At 39.4% G+C, this 24,153-nt stretch overlaps 1 protein-coding gene across 1 annotated transcript in view; it reads left to right on the top strand.

Moving 5' to 3' along the window:
• Positions 1–17,573: 17,573 nt before the first annotated feature.
• Positions 17,574–24,153, top strand: part of LOC121955302 (neurexin-3b) — a 405,202-nt gene continuing 398,622 nt past the window's right edge. The window contains exon 1 of the mRNA XM_042503183.1: positions 17,574–17,713. The gene's annotated coding sequence lies outside the window, so the exon portion shown is untranslated. The remainder of the gene's footprint in view (positions 17,714–24,153) is intronic.

Below are 24,153 nucleotides of genomic sequence, written 5' to 3'. Positions count from 1 at the left end.
AATTAATCTAATATTTTAGATTAATTGAATAGATTAATATAAAAATAAGGCCTTGGTGTTAAAATGTCTTCAAATATTTTTTTCTGAAGTTGCATCATAAAATTTAAAAATAGCTCGTAACATATTTTATTTTATTTTTTATCATTATAATTCTTATTATTTTATGGTACAAAGTAGATGTATTTGTCAGTTTCTCTTAAACGTGGTTTAAGAAGAAATGAAATTAAAGTTGACCCTAAATCCTGCTACATCTAAGATTTAAATATATCACATCTAAAATCTACCAAATTCCTCTCACGTCACCAAAAAAGTCTTGTTTTTTGTTACAAAAGAAATTGAGGCTAAATTTTCGATTAGCAATTGGTATCATTTTTGGTCTTAAATTAAACTCCAAGTGAGATTCAAAAAGTCTTAAAAAGTCCAAAATGTAACTTGACTTAAGCTGCAGGAATCTTCCGCCGTCCTGCCTTGTAAGTGCACTCGTGCTCCTTATGTTAAGTCGTCAGCAGCAGTTTTTACCAGACGCCGTCCCATAACAACGCCACTGTTCTGTCTAGTTGCGGTGGGCGTGGAAGGTAGCTTTTGGCGTTATGCTTGTACGGCAAAATCACTAACAGAGCGAACATATTTGAAGAGTTTGGAATGAGAACAGGCTGCCTCACCTGCAGTCTGCGCTCCCCCACTGTGGCCCGCCGCACATTTTGAGAACCGCACCACCAGTGGAAAAATCATTAGGATTCATCCCCTAGGTAGCAAAGATAGCTGTACCAAACTTCATAATCCATCCAGTGCTTGTTAAATTTTTTCAGTCTGGACCAAAACTGCAAACAGACTGACTGAAATAAAAACTTTTCAATGTACCACAACATAAAAGAGAAAGAAGTTCTGTGTATTTGAAGTTTTTTTCTTTGAAGATGTTTCTATTTGTCAGCTTTGTTTCCAAATTTTAATCATGGCAGTGGATGTACACCCAACAGCAAGGTTGTACACTCATCTCTTTTACAGATTTACTCATTAATTTTCATGCTGTATTGTGAGTGAGAATGGGTGATACATTTTATCATGTAATAAAACTTAAAGGAGAAATCTTAGGTGTATATATAAAGATAATTTCCCTTTTGATTTCCCTTTTTTTTGTAATCGCTCACACACAGTGGCTCATACCGGCTGCCTTCTGTTTTTCAGTTTGTATGTTTATTTCCCTCTTTGTCACAATTTCTGTGTCCATCTGTCTTTCCATCTGTCCGCATGAGTAATCAATAATCTCTTCATTAGACAAATGGAAGGAAATGGGAGGAAGCTACATCAGGAAGCCAATCAGATAGCGTAAGTGGGAGGGAAGGACATTTCAGATCCAAATCAGCTGCAATGAATCACAAGGGCACAGCTGATTCATAGGGCACGGCTTGATTTAGGGCTGGATAGGTGTTATTCAACAACAAACCGGCTGCACTAAATTGCACCTCAGTTTTTAACTGAACCACGCTTGTGCTTTTGACATTTACTAATGACTGCAAACTTCAGTGTTATTCACATCTACACATTTTAGTGCACATGAGGCCAAAGTCGCTCACGTGTGCTCACTGGCACAAGCTCAGATAGAGGGATGTAACTGAGTAAATGATATTAGAAGGTTAGAGAACTCTTAAAGTTTGTGCGTGTTGAGAAGTGTTCATAGTTTGAAGTTTTGAACATACTTGATTTTTCATATATTTAAAGCAAGACAATTTGACTGTATTTTCATGGTTTTCAACCCTTTGAAACTTCGGCAAATTGGCTTGATTTCTTTCAAAAACATGGGGAAAAGAGAATGAGCAAGGAAAGGAGAAATGACCCCCAAAATACCAAGAAAGTAGTAAAAAATAAAAGAAAATTCAATTTTCAAAGAGTTATGTGATACAATAACACCTCTTGTAGTGTCTGCAAGCACGTAGCTACGGCTATTTATAAAGCAGCTACCTGTGCAGAGTTCAGTGGCTGAGACGAACATCATACTTATAAAAGTGAAGAAAGTGTTTCCATTGCAGGCTTTTTCATATATCTTGAAACACCACCTCATAGCTTTTTGCAATGAATGGGTGTTTTTTTCGAAATTATTTTCATTAGGTGTATTTTACATTGCAATTTCAATTTGCTTATTTTTTCAAGGTTAATGGAAACCTGTCTACTTTCACCCTGAATGTCTCAATGTTAAAACTTTCTTTTTCTCTATATTTGTATTTTGTCAGGTCCGTTTCTTTGTTGTAGTTGTATGAAGGTTTATTGCCAATGCTGTTCAAGCAGTACATTCTCTCGTGATGGTGTACAAATATTTAAGCTCAAAAACAATGTTCACGGAAACAAAACTGCAACTTAAGCTGAACTCTTTAATACATTTTTGAAATATCTGTTGAGATTGGTGTGTGAAAAAGGTTCGGTCTTTATGAGCAGTTATATCATAGTCTGTCTGATGTGGCAAGCTTCTGTTGCTTTGCAAACCAACTCGGGTCTTTGATTAAAGACGTTTGTATTTCTTTCGACTACGCCTCTAAAAAGTTTCATTTTGAATAAAAAGTAGAGGACAAACTTTTTCAACATTAGGCGGATGGGGCATCTGAGTAATGTACTGAGACAGAATACAAAATCCAAAGTTTACAAATACATAAACATATTATTTTTCTCAAGATACAGGATTAAATAAACCCTCCCTGCTTTGTGTCTTCATTTAAATGCTGAGAAGTCAGCAAGTGTTACGGAGGAAGAGAGATCACAGCACATAAAATACCAGAGGAGGTGAACCTGAGCCCTTGTTGGGGAATTTATACTCGGGCTATGAAAAATGTCTGCCTGGCAGACTACATCTCTGGTTCCCGCTGCAGTCTCTGTGGCTTACTGAAGCGCTTCATTCTCAACTGTTCCATTTTCAAAGTCGCAGCCTGGTTCCATATTCATATCCAGTCCTTGTGTGAATGTCCAATTCCATTTCAGCCTGTAGACAAATCACCTGCTTAGACCCAAAATGCTAACCCCGTTCTCTTTGCATTGATTGATCTGTCTCCTATCTCCCCGCAGCAGCTTTATTTCAAATCTGAAAGCAAACATTAGCGGCCCGAACATTACCCTTCTCCCTTATATTCTATCTCTTTCTCTCTCCCGACATTACGTCTCTCTCCCTCCGTCTCTTGCTATCGTATCCAGGAATCATCCGTCAGCGCAATGAGGGAATAATAGGAGCTCCCTCTCGCTGGTCGAAGTGACTGCTGTACCTTCCATTACGACTCAGACATGAGTGATTGCCTTGAAGATGGAAGCGAGGGAATATGAATGAACTGATCTTAGCGAGACACAGAGAGAGCAGAGCTGGTTTTACTGGTGGCTACACCTTTGTTTAGGACTGGGAGCAGTGGGAATCCTCCAACAGTCATTCCCCGGCCTTTGATATAAGGAAGTATCACCCCTTCTATAATACACACTAGCTTTATCATCCAAAGGGGGCAGCCTCAGTGAAATGTGCCCGTTCTCTTTGTGTTTTTTCATTCTCTCGGACGGCATCAAAGCTCTTTTCCAAGGGCCCCTTGAAAAACAAATGGTCTCCCTCTTGAAAGCATATGGCAGCGGCACGCACGTGGCGAAAATAAAGAAATGTCCACATGATTTATGTGCCATATGATTTCCAGCACAATTGCAGGAAGAACAAAAGAAAAAAAAACTCGTATTGTACGTCGCTTTGATAAGCAGGCGTTCTCTCTGCAAATGAAAGAAATGTGTCATCTCTTTTTTTCGAGAACTCTCCCAGCTTTCATCACTTTGTTTGTCCCTCTGCGGCTTTGCTTTTGTTTCACCCGCTGCCTCTGAAGTCGTCTTTGAGGGGCAGAGGGCTTCATTGTATCTCTCTGAGTCTGTCTCTTTCGCTCTTTTTTCCCTCTTTGTCATCCGCCTTATTCAAAATCTGGAGCCTGGCCTCTGTCTCTGTTCCCACACTGAAACTTTCAGGATCTTTCTTTCTACAAGCTACGAGGAGGTGGGCGGAGGAATGGGGAGCCATATCTGAGTTGATCTCATACGCTGTAACCTTCTCTGGGCTTGAACCTCGGCACAGTACAGACTATTTCATATTTATAGTGTAGTTAGGAGGCTCACTATATATTTTGTGGACAGTGACATAAATGTGGAGCTAGTAAATATGAAAACTCAGTTTCTCATGAAACCTTTTTACCGGGGATACTTGGCTCGCTTTGCTTGAGGTCCAGAATGGCAGGGGCCAGCCCCATACATGGTTCTAGGATTTTGGACAATTCTCAGGATTTATGACATTTCTCAGATTTTAGGACATTTCTAGGATTTTACAAATTTCTTGGATATTAGGAGATTTCTAGGATTTTAGGAAATGTCTTGAATTTTAGGACATTTGCTAGGATATTTGACATTTCCCAGATTTTAGGCCATTTTCTAGGATTTTAGGCAACCTATTAGAAATGTCTAATTTTTAGGACGTTTCCAGGATTTAGGATCATTTCTAGTATTTTAGGATTTTTTTTTATTTTTAGGACATTGCTAGGATGTTGAGATGTTTTTAGGATTTTAGGATATTTCTAGAATTTTAGGACATTAGAGGCTTAGCTAGGGGAAATAGGGGATCCTTCACTGGCACTTTTTTCGGATAATACTGTTTTATGCACTCTGGCACCTTATGTATACTAAAAGTACAAAACCAATTTCTACTGTGAATCAATTTATTTTTATTGTGAATTAGAAAATTGTTTGGGGGCAACAAGGCACCCTATTGGGGGCCAGATTTTGCCCGCAGGCCGTAAGTTGGGTATCACTGCTTTATAGTTTCTGAAAGATACATTATCTTTCCCCACACATTAAATTTCCCGCTGACAACCCTGAGCGCATGCAGGGCAGGTGAGCAGTATCCGTTTGTCTGCATGTGTTTAAGACTGTAGTTCTGCAGTGCATCTGGCTCACATGAATTATTTGTGCGAGGCAACTGTATGCCAAAGTGCATGTGTCTGCGAGTACGGGTTTGTGTATCTCTCTTCACGCAACCATCTGGCCTTAGTCTGAAACACTTAGGTATCACACAGTCGGCCCTGCCAGGTGTCAGGGTGTCCGGATGCCCAGGTGGCGGGGGTATATTGCCAAGACCTTTGCCCGTCTGGATGCAAGGCATCAGATGCTGCTCTTAAAGCAATATTTCACTTTAAAGTCAAGTTGTTTTTTCCCTGTAACACTCACTTTGACATGACTAAATGAACAGTTGACCTTTGGCATTTACAAGATGTGCATGTTTGTTTTCTACATCACAATAATACCATGTTTGGGATTAGGACTGAGCGTCATATATTTACTGTCATCTTATACGTGGATAAATAAGTAAAGCCTTTTGATTTAAATAATAGGCCTCACTTTGGATTTGGTTTATCTCCTTGTTCTGACTCTTTTTAGAGGATTGTTGGCATTGCAGCTTTATTGTTGGAGATGATTCAGGGGAGAGCAGAGAGACACATAACAAGTGTTGTGGAAAGGATTCAAGGCAGCTGATACAAAAACACAAGCTAAGATCATTGCAGCATATGGCCTGAGTCACCCAAACCTTTCTTTTTGTTTATCGGTGCTACTGAAATTTGTGGTGGATATGATTAAGAAAAGAAGAAAAGTGGTCCATACTGTAGGTCTGACTCGAGTTTTAAATTCTGAACACAGTAATTTCCTATTCTATTCTATTTATATAATATTCCATATCCTATTTTGTAGCATATGGCACTGTTAACAAGCAGTCTATCAAAACAGATTTTGTACAAATATCTATAACTTGTCCTAAAATTGGCTTCGTGGAACGTATCAGGCTACAAGTTCTTTTGATTTTGCCAAGTCTAGTTTTAAGTCATCAAATTTATGACTCGAGTCCACTCGAGTCTCGAGCACTTGAGTCTGCTGGAACCAGTTGTACCAACTAGTCTTACATGTAAGAACATAAACATGCTGTTTGACCTGCTGACACGATAAGAAACTGAATTATTACACACACAAAGGGAGCGTGAGATCACTTTGTGCTCAGGACGCCATTCCTCCACTGCATCTTTACAAATAGATGTTTGCTTCTATTTTAACGCTCTGAATGTCACATACAGCTCCTTTAGAAAGATAACGACGATGATGACGAGGTTGCAAAGTACATGTATTTTATCATGACAGATTATTAGTGAAGCCCACTACGCTGAATTTTTTTCATTAAATTTTTCTACTCACTGCACAGACAGTCGTTTATTATCTGAAACACGGCACAAAAAGTTGTAGTGGGATTGGGTCTGAGGTTAATGGGCATGCATGTGCTTTCACAGCTGGCTAACTGACATGACAGTCTCTCAGAATAGTTGTGACAGAGGTAAATAATGTACAGAGAGAGTGAGAGGGAGACCTATCGAGCCCAGTGGGTGGACTGTGACATAACAGTTGCAATTCTCAGTTCAATGTGCACTGGGATCATCCATGCTACACAAGTACTACTCAAAACCCCATAAATAAACTCACGCTGCAACCAAGTGCTTTCGAATAAAAGCACTCGCCAAAGAGGAAATACTCGGTTCTGTGTTCTTCAAATGGCATATTTTAAACCTGCAGTCTTGTGTGAGTGATGGATCTCATCCCTCAGCAGCAGTTTCTCATGGCGTAGCCGGTGATTGATGCAGTATTACCTGCGCAGGCACCTCTCTGGCGATTGTCTATTCAAGCTCCGAGGTATATGGTTAAAAAAAAACAAAAAAAAAACAGGCACCCTGCAGTGCAGTGAGTGCGCTCTCCGTCTCTTTGTCTCTCTTTCTCCCTTCAGATGCATGTAGGTGTTGGGACTACAGTCCATGTGTCAAGATAACCAAGCCTGACAGGTGCTTCTCCTCATTATTCAAATAGATTCTCAGCAGTGTGAGAGGGAGCGATAGACGAAGTGCCTTCATGCGTCGTGCTCTATAGGTCGCTGGGTATACAGTATACAACCTTATACAGTGTTTACGCGCAGTCCCCCACCCTGGGCACTGATGGTTACATTACACTGACATTTACAATGAAATATCACCCTCTTATCATCCGTATACCATCACATTTTTCCCCATAAGCCGGACCTATTGATCTAAATATCACATCCATCCTGCTTAGCACCAAAGCTGCGGACCTCGCACGCAACAGCTCCCAAACAACAGGAGATAAATGAATGTCCATTAAGGAGGTTAGCCGGGCCTGTTTGAGGGCCCAACCTGGCCAAATTGGATTCTAATAGATGTCCTTGATAGTGTAATCACTTTGACCCTCTAATGGCCTCCTCAGTGAGTCAGGCAGCTGGGATTTGAGGTAAAATCAGTACAATTAGGATCAATCAACATCTTTTTGTGTGTCAGTGTATGTGTGTGTGTGTGTGTGTGTGTGTGTGTGTGTGTGTGAGAGAGAGAGAAAACATGCGACCTTCAGTGTGGAGGTGGTAAACCATGATGCAGCATTATTAGGACCCTCATGGATTATTGATAACTCCGTAGCAGGTGGTGCCCGCTGGCAGCAGGCTTGTTGAAATGTATTGTCTGGGCTTACAGTAGTTGGAACAACACACACATTCATCAGATAATGTGAGCAGTCACATCTCTGTTGGGGGAACCGTTAGCATACATGAATCAGGCTTGCTATGGTTATTAGAAACCTGGAAATTCATGGATTTCACATAATTGAATTTTCAAATAGCAAGTTGTAGGCCTAGGAAAGTTTTGGAAAACTAAATTTTCCTTGAAAGTTTTTGAAAGGTAATGGAATTTGTTTCACAAACCTGTATAATAACACTTAATGTGTTCAAGGACTGTGAGAAATTTATAAAATCTACAATTATTTCTGTTGTTACAGTTTCTGCCTTTGATTAATGTTGTAATTTTTGGTGATTTTTTTAAGAAAACATGCCTTCCAAAGAAAAAACATTTTGAAGAGAAGAAAAATCAACAAAAAACAATTAAAGGGAAAAAAATTGGCCAGAAATGTTCAAGGAAAAGAAAATATCACCAAAAATATTCAAGTAAAAAAAATCATCAAAAATATTGAAATGAAAAAAAATCACCACAAAATTTAAAAGAAAAAAAGGCTGAAAGAAAGTTAGGGGGGGATCACCAAAAATTTCAACAAAAAAAAACACTATGATAAATATTTAAAGTTAAGTCACCAAGCTTTTTTTTTTTAAGAAAAAAATGGCCAAAAGTTTCTCCACTGTATGAATTATAAGCCACTTGCCATCCGAATTCATACCTTTATACACTTTACATATGTCATCATCATCATTAGCCTGCAGAGATTAATGTATTTAATTTTAGAGAGCTTATTGGACGAACTTTACCTCTGTCAATGAAGCATCCTGCTTCCCCCGAAAGCAGCGTCTACAGTATTATTAGTCTCATTTGACTTCATGGTTGCTGCTTCAGGTAACAGTGATTTGTAAAACAGCCTTTTCTTATTCTACACCTTAGTCATGAAAAAATCTTTAGAACAATCTGCAGCTTATTGAGCTTCACAGTGAGAGAAGATTCAAAGCCCTTAGAAAAAAAGCAAGTACAAAAAACAAAAAACAAGAAGAACAATTGCCTCTCACAGGCTGTATTTTGTACTTGCTGTCCTGAATGCCTCTCTTCTTTGACATGCTTTATTTCTCAGCTTTTGTAACGACCAGATTTCCCTTTAAAAACGATGTTCACACACAGATGCACACCGCACCTCGCAGAGAAACATGACAGTTTGCGGATGCAGAGCCACTGCGATTAAACGCCACAATGGGGACATCAGAGGAGATAATGGATATTTGCAGTGCACACACATATGGTGGCAGAGTGTCATCTATCTGTGGTTTAAGTGTAAGCCTTGTTCAAACTGAAGGCTAATAGGTTAGTGGCTCGTGTGCTGTATCTGTGGTGAGTGGAGGCTTAGTGAGCTCCTTTGTACAGGACTGCAGTTAGAGTCATGCAGAGAGGAGTCAGCTACAGATCAAACTCCACTCCAAACCTCCCACCATCGGGGCAGGCAGACGAGCCGCGAGGCCACTGATCGAGCAAGAGTGCTGGACAGTAAAAGCTCGGCAACTGAAGAGTCCACGTTTCTTGAAAAATGAATGACTGCGTGTGCTGGAGTGAGTGTGTGTGTGTGTGTGTGTGTGTTAGGAGAGATGATCGTTCTTTTCTACAAAATAAACCAAGGAGAAAATAGGGTGAAACCAAAGATCAAGAGAAAAAGATAGACCATTTTCTAAGATCCGTCCCCTTTACTGCTGCTACTGTACATCTGTCAAGCTTTCTTTTTTGCACAGCACATGTGTAGTTTACACTGAATAAAGGGCAGATTTATCCCTCAAAATTCCTTATAATTGTTAAAACAATTAGGACTTGATTTTAGAGAAAAGTAGACTCATCATTTCTACCGTGTAACATGATCAACTGTAGCCACGCCCCCAGGAAGTGCACCAGGCTGTGTCACATGATGCCATATTTCCCAAAGAGATGTTTTCCCCATAGACTTACATATAAGCTTCCAGGAAATGCACTAGGCTCTGAAGAAAATTTTACATCGTGGCTAAACGTTACGTGATGCCATGGGGCCCAGAAAGACTTTTTCCAGCCAAGCCATCCAGTTTGATAACATTTGGAAAGTCTAAAATATCCGCAAAATAAATTTGTTTGGACTGCCATTCAAGCTAGCAAAGTGTAAGCTGGAAGTCAGTCGCTCAGCTGGGGGAAGTTACTCGCTCAGGCACACTCGGCTGTGCTCAGCCGCCATAAGTCTCTATCACACAAGCCTCATGGGCCTGGTAACGCGGGAGATTTGGGTACTTTCATACCGCAAAAATAGAGCTTTTTTTGCCTCATGCGCCACTGAGCAGCTCTCATATGAATGCTGTATCCAGATCTTCTTAATACATCCATGCCATAGACCACCATGTTAAAATCCCAGCTTTACAGCACAAATAAACATGTTTACAGCCATGTAGGATACATAAAACAGTTTTGGTCTCTATAGCTTATTTCAGCATACACAACTGTACAAGTGGTGAATTTTTTTTTGTTGCATCTCACCCCTTTACATTTTAGTACGGCCCAGAGTTTAAGGCCGGGGCTGTTAAGTGACAAGCTTTCTGCATATTGTGTCCTCAGTTTCCAGACAGTGACAGTCGGTGCTGTTGTGTAAATATAAGGACCGTGCTGCTTCATCCCACTATACTCATTTGTTGACATCATCGCATCAGCATCCCAGAGCTAAGCAGGCGAAAAAGGTCACCGACAGAGCGGCAACGTGTGACGAACTGGCATGAGAGCATATTGGGTGATGATATTTCAATGTTGTGTTCACACAATAGCTTGTGTAAATAATGGACATAGCTACTGTGACATGACTAACTGGTTTGTGGACTGTCGTTTTAAGGCTTCAAAGTTGGTATTTTGGTCTTATCGACCTTGTTTTTGTTCTAGCCAGATGTGAACATATTTGGATGGCAAAAGAGGCACATGGTAAGATGTAGAAAAAAAAACACACAGGAAGCAAACTCCGGACTCCCGCACGAAAGACAGTTGTTTGTGGGATCCATCCACCTCCCCACTCACCTGCCCTATAAGTACACTTGTGCTCCTTATATTAGGTGGTTACTGGAAGCGTTAATATCTGACGCAGTCCTTCAGCGTTTCATGCGCATGCAACCAGTTCCATCCAGCTGCGTACTCAAGTGACACCGCCCGAGCACGTTGCATGTGGAGAAGACATCCATCATTTACAAGAAACAGTAATATTCATTTGAGTTGTGTTTCTAATTATTTGGTGAATTTAACTCCAATAGTCACTCTCTTTTAGCTCCGTTTTTGGCCTCTACCAATTCCTACAGGAATTTTTTGTCTCTTTTGCTGCTAAATGCTCCATTTTGTCTGCCAGCTAGTCGCTTTCTGTGTCTGTCAGCAGTTTAGTGTTGAGTAGATATAGTGTACAGTGGGCTTTTTCATCTTTTTTTGCTGAAAATAGTTGCCTGTTGTGGCCCAAAACAATACTGTGAGAGTGAACCAAAACAGTAAAAATAGAAATACTGTGCTGGAGAGCAAAAGAAGATACTGAGAGAAAACCACATATGCACAGTAAAGTGTAACTGTTGAGAAACTCCTGTTGGTCAAAATGTTAGATGTTCAAGCACACTCACAGCGATACGTCACAACTGCTGTGCATGATGATGACTCAGCCTGGTCCCAAAGCGGCTCTACATAAAGCAGGAATGTACTTCATACATGATTTATACATTTCTTGCCTGATGCCTTGTACAGTACAATACATTGTAAATATCACAACAGTTGTTTTGGCATCTGGATATTCGTCTCATGATTACAGAACAAGTAGCTGGGTTGTTATTAAAGTAAACCACAAGCTTGTGCTGAATTCAGTTTGAAGATGTTATCAAAGGCTAATAATTCATTTATTATGCCTTTTAGTACAGAGGAAAGGAGGGTAGAAAACCTTGTGTGGGAAAGCGAGCTTGCTGGAGGCATTATTGTCTTTGATTTCAGTGATTATCATTTGTGGACGAAATGTTCTAGTTTGTCATGGTGTGCACATGCATTTTTGTCTGGGTGGTGAAGGTCGACCATCAGGGTCATGAATGTTTGTGTGCATGTAACACGCTTTTTCCTCTAGAGATGGAGCGATGTGTCTCTCTCCTCCTCTTCACTGTCTGCCTCTCTCTGCTATTGCTCATTAGAGAGAGCTGCTGATCTTGTGAAATAGTTGGCATATGTGACATTAATTCAGACTAAAAAAACAACAGTTCCATCTTGTTCATGTGTGTTTGACGTGGAAAAAATACCAATGTAAGCCGACTCTGCTGTGTTGGCTAGATAGAAAAATCCTTGACATTAAATTGTAATTTAGAGTGTCTACATACGTCGATTTTAACTAAGAACATATCCAAAGGGATTCAGCTTCAAGGCTTTCAAGTTACTTATAGTTAGGGTCAAAACTATTGTAGCTGTGTATCAGTGTATCTGACCAGCCTATTCTCATTCTGAAGTCGTCCAATACCACCACTTTGACGGCACTTTTGCCATAAGATCCGGCCGCCAAAAGCCACCTTTTGTGTTAGCAGGGGAGAACGCAGCTGGACTAAACTAGTCTCAATGTTATTTTTGATCCTAGTTTGTTTCCATAACTTGTCTACAGTTGCCCACAAATCTATAGTAACAAGATCAGACTCTACAAATAGACAAAAATTATTACATTTATCCATGGAATATATCATTATCATTAAAATTTTTATATGAGTGGGTCAAACTTGTATCAAGCTTAAAGTTTTACAGTTTATTGCCCTACCCTGTATTGCTTTATGTCCAGTTTATCAATCCATTTGAACTAGTTAAAGTAGTTGAAGCGGCAACAGTGACTGCTATTATTATGAATTAAGACAAATCTTTTTGGGATGATCAAGCCATGATTTAGAAAAGCAGATATCAGAGAGACACTTATTTATCAGGGAAACCGGAGCCTGTGGAGTCCCTCATGGCTATACTTTGGGCCCAGTCCTTTTTTTTTTTGTCTGCATGTTTTCTGCTTTTAAATACCGGAAAAGCAAATGCCTGTCTATTTTTTATTTTGATGATTAGACCTCTTCTCCGGTTGTCGTCTCTTCTAAGGTAGTCGTCTGGATAGGATTTAATCTATAAACATCAGAATCAGAAATAGTTTGTTGATCCCCAGGGTGGAAATTCAGGTTCCACTGATGCCAGCATAGAGAATTATTGCAAGCAGAAATAATTACAAGCACAAGTATATAAAAATTGAGATACAGTAATAGTTATCAATTAGCACTAGTATGTAAATATTTAAATTTTTAAAAATAAAATCAGAAGCAACACTTTTTAAACTCTAATATGTGCATCCATACAGACCTGAAAATTGTCTCATCATCAATTAAAATACCTGAAAACATCCCTCTGGGTGCACAGGGCTTTTAGGAACTGCCTTGCGTATAAAGGTTTTATACGAATCGGATCATTTTCCATCCCACAATTGTAAGTAAACCTTTTTTTCCGGTACTACCTCCAGAATTCCTCAGGCCTCAGTGGTCTGTCCATGTTTTATTCTTCACAGAGCAGGAGCAGGTCATTGATGCTTTTCTTCTCATCTCCCTCTAGTCTCGCCTCAGTCAAAAGTCACCCTCACACCGTGAGCTATTCCTCAATGCGTCAGCTCGGATTTGAATTTGTGCCAAAGTGAGAGAGTTGGTGTAGCTCCAGATATAGCAACTGGCCAGTGGTTGTGAGCGCTTATCATGTTTAAACTTGGTCTGATGCCCAGATTTATGAAGACCTTTTCGGGTCCCCATAAGTCAGAGATCAGGTTGAGAACCCCAGGCAGTGACTTGAGTCTAGAGACTTAACACTGAAGGTCCCAAAGCACTTCTTCAACACCCTGCCTGCAAGACTTAGATATGCTAAACTTTGCTTTGATGCAGCTGTTTTAATCCTGACAAATTTCATCTCATTTTATCATGCCTTATATCTATTTTATCTTCATCTATTTTTTGTTCTTTTTGGTATTTTTTCTGGCCACTTTATTCTTCTCATTATGCATTTATTAGGTTTTTTTTCTTGTAGCACTTTGTAAACACACTTTTTCGATTATGATTATGTAACAGCAAGAACACTCACCATCACTAGCTGCAGGAGGCTACCTGCAGAAGAAGTCGATGGTGTACAGAAAGAGCGGAAGAGCAGTGATTTTTCCTCCGCTATCATACAGGCTCTGGATCATTAGCTGTTTTGGCCACATCAGGGGGCCATTTCATCTCTCCGTTTTATATGGTATGTATAGAAATCTAAAGTATGTAGTTACTGTTGTTTGTTATAGCCCAGTATAAGGACATTGTTAGTATTATGAGCTGCAGCAGTATATGTAAATCTAAATGGTAATGTATAAAGGAAGCATGCTAGCTCACTGCACACGAACATAAGTCTGTGCTCAGTTGTATGATTTACAGCAGGGATGTCAAATTTATTTCAGTTCATGGGCCACATACAGCCCAGTCCTATCTCCAGTGAGCCAGTTCAGTAAAATCAGTGCATAATGACCTATGAATAACAACACCTCCATTATTTTTAATTTCAATTTTTGTTTTTCAAATTACAAAACAGATGATGAACATCCTTAACCCTTTGAAATCTAAGCACATTTGTTGGATTTTTTTGGAAATAAACATGTAAAAAATGCAATAAGCAAATTGGCAAGAAAAGTCCCACAAATTTCAAGAAATTAGTCGTTTGGAAAATTATTTTTGTAAAGCTAATGAAAAATCTCTTAAACTAAACTAGATTAATTAACATAATTATATATTTAAAATTTTAAGCACTTTTTTTCAGTTCATTTCCATAATTTTTTTTTTACTTTACAATTTCTTTTGTGTGTTTATTTGAGGGTTTTGGGTGCTTTTTACAAATTGTGAAGTAATTATTTTGGTACGTTTTTACTAATTTTCTTGGTCATTTTTTGGGTCATTTCTAGTTGCTCATCGCCTTGCTCTCATGGTTTTGAAAGAAGTCAAGCCAGGTGCTTGCCCAGGTGTTAAAAGGTTAAATATCTTAAGAAAAATAAGCGCAATTTCAACAACATGTCTTGTTTTGTCCACGTTCAGTCTTCTACTCACTGCGAAGCACATCCGTCCAATATTCAAAAATGCTAAAAATGTCTCACTGTCCTCACGTCATTTTTCCATACATTTCCACTCCTTTGTAGTTATGTGAGCATCATCAAACTTAAGTGGAAGCTATTATTGAAGCAGGTTAAGTTATACCGGGCAGCTGTGACTCAGGAGGTACTGTGGGTCTGCTATCAATCACAAGGCTGGTGGTTTGATCCCCAGCTCCTCCAGTCAACATGTCAAAGTATCCTTGAGCAAGATACTGAACCCCAAATTGCTCCTGTTGGCTGTTCCATCAGTGTTTGGAGTGCATGTGAGTGTTTCAAACTAAGTAGTACTTTGTACAGTAGCCTGGCCACCAGTGTATGAATGTGTGTGTGAACTGGTGAATTTGACTTGTAGTGGAAAAGCACTTGAACATAGAAAAGCATTCTACAAGTGGAGGTCCATTTCATCCCATCCCCTGCCTTAAAAACTATTTACAAATCTAAAATTTTAGCACTGCAATAGCAATTGGGTTGCACCAGTATTGTTTTAAGATAGATGTCTGTTACAGATTGTTTCATACTGAAGTTGTTAGCTGACAATATTTTGCACAATGTTCAGTATCTTTAGATTTGACCGCAATAGTTGTATCAGAGAAATGTATTCTGGTCGGGGTGAAAAGGCTTCCGAAGCCACATTTTACATAAAGTACTTGCATAGTTTAACTTGATCCTGAAACCTTGCACGTCTAAGTCTCCCCAAAGTGCATCAAAATTAGGAGTGCAAAGTCATTGAGTGGCCGGATTGGGCCGGTTCTGGCCCCCAGGCTGTATGTTTGACACCTCTGATAAACAGAATAAAACAGCCTATAGAAAAGGAAATGAACCAGGACATTTTTAAGCTCTTTGGTATTTTATGAGAGAACAGAGCATTTGTGATACTTCCATATCTGCATAATCCTCCAGGTTTCCTTTTAACACAGACAGGAGTTCAGCACCATGGACAGATCCCTGGCATGAAGACTGTGAGGGCAACATGTAAAATTTGTGGGTGCTGCTGTCCAAGGTGCTGAATCCTGGACAGAACTGTAATGCATAGTGCACAAGCTGTCTTGGTGCTGTCCAAGGTGCTGAACTACTGATGTGGGCTCAACTCTGACATATCAGAAATTTTACATGAAAACAAGCCACATTTTCACTCTGCACTCTCTTTTTTAGCCATGTTGAAAGCTATTCATAAAATTCCTGGATTATTGAGAGGTAATAGCTGAGCAGTCTCATGCTGTATTCATACTGAGCGCGCTGAAAATTTTCACGTCACGGCCGCTGGAGTATTTTTGGAGCGTCTTGCAACTTGCAGAAATTTGCCGTCTATATCTTATGTTCTGTTTACTAGCAGAGGCAGCTAACAGGTAACTTAGTCTGCAGTGAAGCACAACAGATGACTGGATGTAAACATAGTGTCTTTGCCTTCATGCAGCGTGAACCAAGCAGCTAACACTCTTCATTATTTATCATACTGCTACAGTAATAAAATACACGCCCTCTGTTTACTTTTCACAATGTATGACCAATTTAAATTACTCAAAGCATTTCGCTAAAAAGCAACCCAACAGAACTAGCTTGCAAAAGTCACAGGCGTATTTTCAGAACTTATCATGTAATGTTATAGTTTTGCTCACTAATCTATGAGCCCTCCATGTGCTTATTTGTTCTGCCTCTGTACAGTTCTGACGTTGAGTGTAGCTCTGTGTACCTACACACGGCAACATAGTTTATCCTTCAATTCTGAATCTTTGTAATGTCAGGAGAATCTCAACCGCATCTCCATGCTGATAGGCAATTGTGACACATTTTCATGCAAATTCCTCACACAAGTTGCTCAAAATTTCAACTCACAAACATGCAAAATTTCCATTCATTGTGTCACATCCAATGCATTGCATTGTATGCGACCGTTGTGTTGCCTGGCATCAATTACTGTCTTTTCACATCTTTGTATTGACTTTGTATATAAACTCGCGGCACAAAGCGCTGCCAAAACATTCAGTGTGAACACACCATTTGTGCTGTCCAAGGTGCTGAACTACTGATATACTACTATTATATAAAGAATTTAACAAAAAAAGCCTTTAGCCATTTTCAGAAGCTACTATAGCTCCCAAAATTCCCAGAGAAACCAGAGGCAGTTCCTGAGCATCTGGCCTGTGGGGGCAACATATAACCCTGGTCGGAACCAGAACTTGATCATAATGCCTGAGCAGTCTTAGTGCTGTCCAAGGTGCTGAATTACTGATACAGGTCAACATATCAAGAATTTCACTGTAAAACAAGATGCATTTTCACTCTGTAGTCGTTTTAGCCATTTTTTTGTAAGCTCCTGTAAAATTCTCAGATTAACCAGAGGCAGCAAGCAAAACCTAAGCCTTAAACCTCCCATACCGTCACCTTTAAAACCCTTACATTGCAAATCAAGCACAGCCAAACGACACAAAGCACACAAAACTGTCAGACCTCAGGCATATTTACGGCACTGTAAATGTATGTATATATATTCGCGGTCATGCAGTGGGCACTCTGTGTCCATGCAGTCTGCATGGTCATAATTCAAGTGCACAAATACAGAGTTCTAAAGCTGCAAACTACATATAAAAGCCTCTATCAGAATAAAGAGTTTTCATTATTAGTAATTCGTCCTGAGGGGCTATTTTCCCCGTACTCTCTCTCCCATTTGAGTGATTCTTTCCCCCACTGTGCAGAGCGCTGTGCAGAAGGCGGGTCAGAGCGTCAGTGTGGGAGAAATTCAGGGGCCCATCATCAGTTGCGCTGAGTGAGCCGAGCTGAGAGATGCGCGTTCACTGAGCCGGGGGAAGGAGGACCGCTGCCTTTCCCTCCACCGCGCCTCACTTGTAATAACCTCCTCATCACCAGCATCAGCGTCTCTTCGCCCCGGGCACATTATCATTTAAAAAACGACGCTTTCTTGATGGAATTTTGCTCTGGATTGTTATAATTTGCTGTATTTTCACATAGGCTTTATCCGTCCGGAGTCGTCTCTCTGTACGAAAAGGTAGGATCAGATTAAAACTGGGCAATTTGTGATTTTTCTTTATTCATCCTTCATGCTTTACGTGTTACGTGAAGGTTAGAGAAGTTTTTCAGCAAGCATTTTCTGTGAATTTGGTGTGGAATTGGCGAGTTTTGGGGGCTGAGATGTGGATTTAAAGCGCAATGGGATGGTTTGTCTGGTTAGTTTTAAAGCTCGCAACCGCAGTTTAACCACAAAGGAGTGGTTGATTTGTGGGGGGAAACCGCATCTCAGGAGACCACGCTGAGTTATCAGGGCTGAAATCGTGACAAATATATTTGTGGCGAACGTGCGAGGAGCGGTGAGACGGAAAGTTTCAGCCCGCTGGATCGCGTCTCTCACAGGGGGCAGCTCCGTGTATCAGCCTTAAACACCAAACCAGAACCTACCAGAAGTTCTCACGATTTACAGTTGATTTTTCGCAATTAGGGACCCGACTCCTGGTCACAATTCGCCTCGTAATTTTAAAAAAGCAAAGGCTCGTGAACCCCTGAGCAACAGTCAGACTGCCACCGTGCGAGGAGCAGAGGGAAAGCTGGAGCGCTGCTGGAAAATGTTGCCCGCTGTTTAATTCATCGGTGCAGCGCTGCGGGTCGGATTTCTGCTCGGTTTTAAGCGCTTTTATTTAAGTTCAAGACTTAAGATATTTCACAAACTGATCGAAATTAGGATCCAAAGCAACATTGGTGCTCATTGCGTAAAACCATGTGGCTATGACAGATCCAACGTGGCTTTCAATAGAGACTACATATCACTATAATTTCATATTCATGCAGGAACTTACAGTATGTCTTTATTCTTACTGCAGAAATGACAGTAAACTCCTGCCCATTTTATGTTTTTCTATGGATTCCTGGTCATTATGATGACATGCATATAGAATTATATGATTTTGCTGCTAATTATGAGCTGTTTTTCGCACTTTAAGCATATGTGAGACTGTTTCCTTAATTTTTGCACTGATGTCCATGTTGGACGACAGACAGAAGGAAATCAGCTCAATGTGTCAATTCATTCTGTGGCATTAAAGGCCTAGTGGCGCAAAATTACACCTCTAGGTTTAAGTTTGTGCATTTAAAATTGCCTTACATTATCGTGGCAGATCATAAGATGTTAGGACCACCCTAATGTTTGTCCCCAGGAATCATCTGATTTAGATTTGTGTGGTTTAACCCCTTGAAACCTGGATCGACATCAGGTTGCTTGCGTGTTGAGATGCCTTTCACCAGCTATTTAACCCTTAAAACCTAAGCAAATGGGTCTGATGTCTTTTGAAACATAGTAGAAGCCTATGAGCAACTTGGCAAGAAATGTCCTGCAAAACAAAATAAATTAATGGTGACAAGAAATTTAGCAGATCTTTTTTAAAAAAAGAAAAAAAACAATCTTGGGTAAAATGTCCTGAAAAATATAAATATTTATATAACTATATGTTTAAAACTATTTTACAGGAAAAAAAAGTAGTAATTTTTTTAAGGTTTTTTTGGGGGGGAGGGGCATTTTGTTGTTTGTTTTTTACTGACCTCTTTTTTTTTCTCCTTTTTTGCTTATTTTCATGTAATTTTCCTGTTCATTTTTTTTTAACTGATTTCCTGCTCAGTTTTGGGCAGTGTCTTGTAAAGTTACTCATTGCTTTCCACCCACCTTTTTTTTAAGAACTCAAACCAATTTGCTCATTTTTTAAAGGGGTTTAAATGATTTGAAAAATATATGATTATTAGGCACACCCAAAGACATTTTCACTAAGGCTTGAAAATTTAAACTTATTATTTCTCTACCTCGACCCCCTTGTGACCCTTAAGGGCCCCCAGGTGGTCCCTGAACCTCACTTTGTCTAACCCGTAGAGTAGCAGGTCCGTATGCACTCTCAGAGAAGGGTGCCCTTGTGTGCTGTGACTGATGTCAGATTAAATCGTTCCTCCGGGCTGAGGCTTGTGATAGACAGGGAGCGCGGCGGGGGATGGAGGGGTCTCCAGTGTGTGATGGGGGCTCGGCTACATTACAAAACATGTCAATAACTCGGCAGCACCGACGCTGGATGCATCGATGCATCATTTATGGCCAGTCAGTGACAGTTTCCTGTGCAGGTCATCTCATATCCTGCTCTGTTTAATAATTCAACATACATGTATATCCCGGAAAATATGTGCCTAGTCTAGCATACTTATAAGTCTATAAAGAACAAGGGCTGACTAACGTTACTGCTGTCAAGGTAGACATACCTGTCAGTTGTGTGCTTGCTTGTTTTAATCAGCAAAGGAAGTTTATGCCAGCAAAACACTTCTTTAAGTAGCCAAAAATGGCTTTGTAATTTGCCTTTTTTGCCCTCCAGAGAGAGGACAACTAAAGGTGCTATCAAGTGTGAAGTTAGCTGAGGGCGTGCTTCGTAACAAGCCTGTGAGGGAAAGTCTTCCTGTGAAATCTGACTTTTCACCACATTAGCCTCATTTAGCTTAGCCTGCAGGCTAGCTAGCAGCTGGACAGTTACGACTGAGATATTTCAGGGTATGAGCAGCTGGATTTAGTCAAATATCTAGTTGTGAAATGCAAGTAAGTACATTTATTCAAGTAACTTTCTGTGCTTACGTAGATTTTAGTGTGACTTTTCATCATATTAGCATCATTTAGCATAGCCTGCCGGTTAGCTATCAGGAGGACAGTTTTAACAGTAAGTACAATTTTTGACATTGTCAAATGTCCAATGTAAATGTACTCAGGTACTGTACTACAGTATAGCTTTGAGGTACGAGGGGTTAACTTTAGGGCATGTTTCATAACAAGCCTGTGAGGGAAAGCGCTGATGTGAAATTTGACTTTTTTCCCACATTAGCCTCATTTAGCTTAGCCTACAGGCTAGCTAGCAGCTGGACAGTTATGACTGTGATTTTTCAGGGTATGAGCACCTGAAGTTTGTAAAATATTTAGAGGTGAAAAGCAAGTAAGTATATGTAGTTAAGTAACTCTCTGTACCTAGTAGATTTTAGTGTGATTTTTCATTATATTAGTGCAGCCTGCAGTCTAGCCAGCAGGAGGACAGTTTTAACAGTAAGTACAATTTTTGACATTGTCAAATGTCCAATGTAAATGTACTCATGTACATTATTGAAGTACAACGTTAAGGTACGAGGGGTTAATTGAAGGGAATGTTTCATAATAAGCCTGTGAGGGAGAGTTTTTGTGTGAAATTGGACTTTTTATCATGTTAGCCTCATTTAACTTAGCCTGCAGGCTAGCTAGCAGCTGGATAGTCACGATTGAGCTATTTTGTGTTATAGCAGCTGATTAATTTTTGTATTTGTCAAATGTCCAGTTTTGAAAAGCCACTTAGTACATTTCGCCAAGTGATGTACTTAAGTGGAAGTGCAGGTAAATTTTGACTTTTCACATCATTAGCCTCATTTAGCTTAGCCTACAGGCTAGTCAGCAGGTGCACAGTTTTGGCAGTAAGATATTTAAGGGTGTGGATAACTGATCGGACTTTAGGTTTGTTTAATGTCAAGTGGTGGAAAGTAACTAAGTACATTTATTCAAGTACTTTAATTGAACATTGAAGTACTTGTAATTGAGTATTTACCGCTTTGGTCAAAATTATTTTATACTGCTTCTCCACAGAAACTCAGAGGCAAATACTGTGCTTTTTACTCCAGTGAGTAAGTTACCTTACAGATTAAATGAATGAATACTTGTGTGTTAAGGTAAAGCTACTTTGCAGTAGGTAATTTAAAAGAGCTCCATTTTCACTATCTGCAACATCAAAGTGAACTCATCAGTGCTTCAATAATTAAAATCCAATGATATATATTATTGTGAAATGGGTCAAATTCTGCATAGAGTATTTTTATTACTTATTTTTATGGTAATAGCTTGTACTTTACTTTGACCATTGCCTAATTTATAATGTATTTGTGATAAGTGAGCACATCAATGCATCAATAATTATAATCCAATTATTATTTTGAAATGGGCCAAATTCTGCACAGGACTATTTACTGACTTATTTTTACAGTAATAGCTTGCACTTTACTTTAAGTATACATATTAATGCAGGACTTTTACTTGTAACAAAATATTTCTCAACTGTAACTTTGACCTAAATAAAAGATCTCAGTAGTTGTTCCGTTGCCACAAATGACAAGAAACTGAATATAAATCAGCCTCATTGCCTAATTTATAATGTATTTAGAATTAAATTATGTTATTGCAACACAGAAAGAAAGAAATACCTTTTATGGCTTTAGTTAACTGACAGAGAACATGTTAGCATTGTTAGCATTCCTTGTCACATCTACGGCTCACAGGGACATCTGATGCCTCAGTTAGCCAATACACGCAATAACTCGTGTTAATTGAATAGAAGCCAGAGCCAATTTTCATAGGACACTGGAGTCTCAGGTTTCATGGGCATATCAAGCTTTGCTTATTGACGGGACAAACGCAGCACGCACAGCACGCGCAGCACGCGCAGCACGCCTCTATGTAAACCGTGGGTCGGTGGGTTGGATTGACACAGATGCGTTCAGGGTTATTTTCATCACACAGAACCTTTTAACCTCTCTGCTGTCTCACCAAGTCACTTTTGAGACAAAGACAATGATCTGGCCAGGCAACCCGGTGTTGTCGGAGAGACACACTCCTGCACAGGGACACACATGCGTGCACACACAGTGCATTAGCATAGGTATCAGTTACTAGAATTCAATAGCTCGCCTGCTGCAGCAAGATTAACTATTCAGGGCAGGTGGTTAAAGGCCCTATTGTGTTGCATGGTTCTGTGCTGCTGTCATGATTGGACAATGCGTTTGTCTGGTGGGCAGCCCACTGCCAAAACAATTGCAAGGGCAGAGGGCTGGAAGAGTACACACACATATAAGGTTTCGCTGTGTGAATCATTTCTAGCTCTGCTGAGCAAATTTAAACAGAAGTGAATGAGTACAGGTGTAGCGAGCAAGGGCCAGCCAGCCAGTTAATATTCCTTACCAGTGTCAGCTCGATTTTAGTGATGGGGATAATTTTAATACGCATTCACTGGAAGAAAATTTTACAAATGTGAATAATGACGGGATTCGCATATGAAGTGGTACCATGCTAACATCTTTCTCAATAGCTGTTTATGATTGTAATCCCCCAAAGACATGCAAATGAGAAAGAGAGAAAGAGAGTGGATAATTAGTCATATTTATCAGGATCCCAGCAGAGCCTTACAGATAGCAGGCTAACGTTTGAGGCTCAACACATGTTCTGGCTCACCTCGATGTGTTTTCACTCATCACAGGATCAGCAACAACCCCTTAGTTTTTATTCGCAACATTTCTGTGTTGTGCCACCACAACACAGAAATGTGGGAATTTATCTCTTCAATCAAGGTATTAAAACTCTGAATGATTATTTGAGTTGATCTTCAAATAAAATGGGTAATTGGTAGAAATGAAACCCTGCGTAAAATGCTCGTAAACCTTTAATGGGTGTTATTAGTAGTTATTTAGTTGTATTTACTGGCCACGCGGAGAGTCAAATCTGCATTTAGCTGCACTGTAAACATCCTCTGAGAGCCTGATGTAAACTCATGGTGATGATTTTGTTTATCTGACTGTATATTTTACTAAACTTTCAGCAGAAAAGCTTCTGTTGTTACCTCTATTCTTATATTTAAATAACATTCATTTAAACTGACTTCATCACACTAACATATGCGAAATTATTAACAACTCCACAATGAAAATGGAGCATTTCAACAAGTTTTACAAATGATTTGTTGCAGAGCTACTACAATGGAAAGGATTTGATTAGGTTTATGATACTGTATCCATTTTTTAATAGCTATATATTATATATAGCTATTAAGTTATATATATTGTTTAATAGAAATATAATTTCATTTTTATGGAACTTCATCACTTATTTTGTTTGTAGGTGGATATTTTGTCATTTACATTGAAAAACATGAGTTTCTCTTAAAAAAGGGTTCCTGTGGATCCTTAAAAAGTCTCAAAGGCATTAAAAGTCATTCATCTATGAATTATGCCTTAATTGGTATTAAAATGTCTATATATTTTGTACTTGTCTGTATATACAGTATTTGAGCAAAATTGTCTCCAAGTCTGAGGAATCGTTGTTTGGCTTCATGGGACTTTTTTTTGTCTTTTTTTTTTAATGTAGAATTGGTCCTAAATGCAGCAGTGTAACGCAGCAAAGCAATCATGCTTTTTCACATTACTTTTTTTACATAATATTTTTTGGGAGTACCTGTACTTTACTTTCACTTTAACTTCACTACATTTAGTCTTAGCGTTTTAGTTCCGTACTACAAAATAGGGAAGAAGTTGAGAAAGGGATTAGAGGACGGACGGAGGACATTATAATTCTTCGTTTTTAATAACAGCATTTATTTGTACTTTTATAATCATTACTTAAGTACATTTAAT

This window comes from Plectropomus leopardus, chromosome 16 (genome assembly GCF_008729295.1).
Source record: "Plectropomus leopardus isolate mb chromosome 16, YSFRI_Pleo_2.0, whole genome shotgun sequence".
NCBI classification, from domain to species: Eukaryota; Metazoa; Chordata; class Actinopteri; order Perciformes; family Serranidae; genus Plectropomus; species Plectropomus leopardus.
The sequence above is the reverse complement of the archived record's forward strand: the minus strand, read 5'-3'. Positions and strand labels throughout refer to the sequence as shown.